Raw genomic sequence first — 4,769 nt, 5'->3', positions numbered from 1 at the left:
TACCGTCAAAATATAATTATGCTGATCAACCAGACCGACCACCACATGGACTGGACAAAATGGCTCATCACGCCAAACATCAACCCGCACCCCCTCGTCATAGAGTCAAGGAGACAGCGGCTCTAGACTACATGTATAACTTACGTCAGGACCAGGCCAATAAAGCCGGCCAGACCAGATCAATCTATGGATCCAGAGGTCATGCTCCGGCATGAGATGACGGCCATCAAGCCTGGCGCGATGAGCATCATCAAGTTCGGGGTCAGCACCGAACACAGATGTCATCCGAACTCCATTGCGATGTCGCCCGGTACAGAGGTGCCGCACACCCTTTGCCGCTGAAGTAATGTAGCACCAATTTCCAGAAGGGTTTAAACCCGTGAACATCGAGGAGTGTGATGGAATGACGAACCCCGCCATATGGATTGAAGATTTTCTTATCCACATTCACATGGCTCGCGGAGATGACCTCCACGCCATTAAATACCTTCCCCTGAAGATGAAGGGACCAACACGACACTGGTTGAATAGCCTCCCAGAGAACTCCATTGGGAGCTGGGAAGATCTAGAAGATGCTTTCTGGGCTAACTTTCAGGGCACTTATGTCCGGCCACCGGATGCTGATGACCTAAGTCACATAGTCCAGCAGCGCAGAGAGTCAGCTCGCAAACTTTCGAATCGGTTCCTAATTAAAAAGAACCAAATTGTGGACTATCCAGACACTGAAGCCTTAGCGGCCTTCAAACACAGCGTCCATGACGAATGGCTCGCCCGACACCTCGGGCAAGAAAAGCCGAAGACCATGGCAGCTCTTACAACACTTATGACCCGCTTCTGTGCAGGAGAAGATAGCTGGTTAGCTCGTGGAAGCAATAGTTCCAACGAACCTGACACTTCTGAGGCCAGGGACTGTAATGGTAGACCACGCCGCAATAAAAACAAGCGTCGGAACAATAACGACAAAACAAAAGATATATTAGTCAACGCCGGATTCAGTGGTTCCAAACCCGGCCAGCGAAAGAAACCTTTCAAAGGCAACACTCCAGAAGAAACCTTTCAAAGGAGTGATACCCGGCGTGGAGTCCCGCTGCACGGGCTCCTTAACATTGGAAGTGGTATTCGGCTCTTCGGACAACTTCCGAAGCGAACAACTGATCTTCGACATCATCCCTTTTCGTAGTGGTTATCATGCATTGCTCGAAAGAACCACTTTCGCTCGCTTTAATGCAGTCCCACACTATGCTTATTTAAAGCTCAAAATGCCTGGACCGCGGGGTGTCATCACCGTCAATGGAAATATAGAGTGCTCCCTTCGTACTAAGGAGCACATTGCGGCCCTAGAATCCAAGGTACATAGCGGCTCATCAAGCCGAACAATTTATCGGTGATCAAGATCGGTGACATTACCAAGCGACTCCGGTCCACATCTCACTGCAATAGCTCGATGCATCCGGAGCTCGAATAGCAGTTCAGCCTCTGCCGACTACCCCATAAGGTGGCGACATACGTACCACGTGTACATAACTATGCACTTGAAATACCTTGGGCAAAACGCCAGAGGCACACTGCGGAAAAAGTCCATAGTACGGCTTGACCCTATTTGGACCTTAAATATCTTTTCTCACTTCAAGTTCGTTAAAAAAACCTATCGACTCTACGGTTGGACGGGGTCTCCTCTCCAGGTCCCTCTCTTTTCGTAGACAACCATCAACTCCTCCTCTCAAAGGATTCCCTACCAAGGAGAAAAGGCGCAATGTGTGGCAGGGCACCATTGGGATCTTCAGACCACTACTTTTAGGCCATGTGTAAACCTTTCCCTTATGTAAAGTTTTTGGCATGCAACATGACCGCTATATTTATGGCATTATCTGTTGAAACACGTCTCGACATATTAATCAGGGAATAAATGAAGCACCTGATTACTACTTTTATTCGGTACTTATGTTCCTTATCACCTGTATTCCCTCCCTACTTCAGACTGCCACACGTGCTTTAGTCCGGCCTTAACACCGGGGGCTGTAAATACTGTTCAAGAAATCTTCTGATTCAAAGATTTATCGTCCGATTAATCGCTACTCTTGGGGTGACCGATAAGATTATGCCTTATCTTCAACATTTATCGTTTGGGCCGATTTATCACTCTGACAAGTGATTTATCGGGAATCTACCGATAAATCAGGCCTATTCCTAACATTATGTTTGCAAAAAGTATGTTTATTTGTGTTTTTTGGACCTTGTTTTGCAATATATACTATTGCCCTATTTTGTTTGTCATTATGAGAGGATTCGAAGGCTAGGAATCAAGGTAACACTTCTGTCCAATATTGTTTTGGTGTTGAATATAGCATATTTTAGTGCTGGGAACATTGGATTTGCAAAAAAATGCCGATTAATAGTCGACCGATAAAATCAATTAATCGGCCAATTTCCGATTAATCTCTAATCCCCAGCTGACCGAGATGCTAACGATAAGCGATATCCTCAACATTGGCTGCAATCGACCCAACACATCCTAAAGTCCGAACACCTATAGGGAGCTCTTCGGTGTCTCGGATATTACATTATATCCATCAGCTCCGAATCATGTCTTTGGTCCATAGTTGGGTTGCCCAGCTCCTGTGCTTACCACCTTATGTTCCGCCTGTTCAGCTAGGGTAGTAAAGAGAGAACTACTGTGGTTGTATTTCTGGTTCGTCCAGTTAAGTACCTCAGTAGAGAAAGCCGAAAACTGACCGCCATGATAAGCGAGAGCTGGTCAGCGATCCGATGACTTAGTGTTACACTAAAACATCATTAGCGATTCACACCATGTCACACGAGGGGCTGGTGTTCGGCCATCCACATTGCAAAGGCACCATAATCCGGATAACCCGTACACGCAACAGGGGTTAGTACTTAGCCCCACTGTTAGACTCCTATGGCTAAGTGAAGGTTATAAAGCCGCATAGTCCGATTGCCTGGTTCACCCCGTGGACGCCTCCTCTATGGACCAAGACGTTGGATAAAGTGCGGTCATGTGTTACGTAGAACAGCCCTGTAGTATTTACATGGGGGCAGAAGCCGACGACTGGCAACTTTCAGAAATATAAACAATAAACGACTGCACAGGAGGATAAATTAATGGCAACAAAAGGGCGCAAGCATAGCACGGGTTCATAACATAGTTCGTACAACCTGAATACATTTAATCAAACATCACGACCTTAGAGCATTGTCCCTCTACTATGCGTGCTCCTTCTAGGACGTCGTCAAAGTACCTCTCTGGCTTCCGATGATCTTTGCCTTCGGGCGGACCTGCGGTTGCCACTTTGGTGGCCTTCATCTTCGCCCATTGCATCTTGACGTGGGCGAAGGCCATCCAGGCACCCTCTATGCAGGTCGAACGCTTTATGGCATCGATCCGAGGCCGCACATTGACAAGCCGATTTACTAGGCCAAAGTAGCTGCTGGGAATAGGCTCGACTGGCCAAAGTTGGACTATTAGATCCTTCATGGCCAAGCCAACTACCCTATGCAGCTCCGTCAGGTGCTTCAGCTGATCATTTAGAGGTGTCAGATGCTCCGGTGTGAGATACTACGACCAGAACAGCTTCTCGGTCGAATTCCCCTCCTAGGCTCGGAAAAATTGCGCGGCATCAGCGACGCTCATCGGAAGAACCGCAAACGCGCCTGGAGAACTCCAACCTCGGGTCAGCAAGATATACCTCTTACTTCCAAAGCTACTCTGCAAAAGAAAGGCCTTACCAGCCGCTATCTGCCACGCCTGCTAGATCTCCTTGCGGGCACTCTGAGACTCGATCCGGCCTCTTTGGCATCATGGAGAGCCTTGGCAAGCTCGGACACTTGGTCCGAAGTCTTCTGCTCCAAGGTCTTGCATTTGTGGATGGCGTCCTTCAGCTCTTGCTTGACTTCAGCCACCCGAGCTTCATGTTGGTGGAGGGCAGTCTGCTCTGCCTCCAGCTCCGTAGCCGCTTTATCAGTGGCTGCCTTTTTCTCCTCTGCCTCGTTCTTGGATTGGGCAAGCGCGCCTTTGAGGGACTCGACCTCGTCTGTGCCAACTATGATCATAATCAAAAAATTACATGAGTTAAAATACTCAATATACACATCACTGTTGATATGAAAGTAAATTCCTTCTTCGAAATTTTCGGATACCTTGCGTTTCCTCGAACCACTTGTTAATGCGGTCGAGTTCCTCATCAGCCACTCGAAGCTTTCGATTGAGTTCGGAAACCTCTACGGCATGGGCAGTAGCCGCCAACGTGGATGCCTGTTATAAAAATAGCACAGTATATTATTGTCCGGATTGTCATGTGGATCCTATATCTAGTTTTTCTAATCCGACAGAGCCTCCGAGCTACTATCTATGCACAAGTTTATCCTTTCATATGAAAAGGTTTTCAGAGCATTACGTCGCATACCTCAAAGCCTATCACTAGGTTGCAGAAGGCTTCATTCAGTCCGCTTTTCGTAGACTAAACCTTTTCCATAACTGCGGTGCGGTGCTCCTCCATGACGGAAGCACTTTGCAGTGCTTCCTCCAGAGCATGAGCCGCCTCCGGATTAACGGAGGCTACTGATGGAGCTACTGCTCCTCCCCCCTCTCTCTAAGGGGGCTATGTATCCAATCCTAGAGCCGCGTTGGTCTCCCGAACTGTGTTTGGTTGGGGCCCAGATTGATGGGGCTCCCCACCGATAGTTTTCATCGGGTCGCCTCCCCCAGGTCTTCGGCGACCAAGGTATTAACCTCAGGTGCCTTCTCCACGGCC

This window comes from Triticum aestivum, chromosome 5B, assembly GCF_018294505.1.
Source record: "Triticum aestivum cultivar Chinese Spring chromosome 5B, IWGSC CS RefSeq v2.1, whole genome shotgun sequence".
Taxonomy (NCBI): Eukaryota; Viridiplantae; Streptophyta; class Magnoliopsida; order Poales; family Poaceae; genus Triticum; species Triticum aestivum.
The sequence above is the reverse complement of the archived record's forward strand: the minus strand, read 5'-3'. Positions refer to the sequence as shown.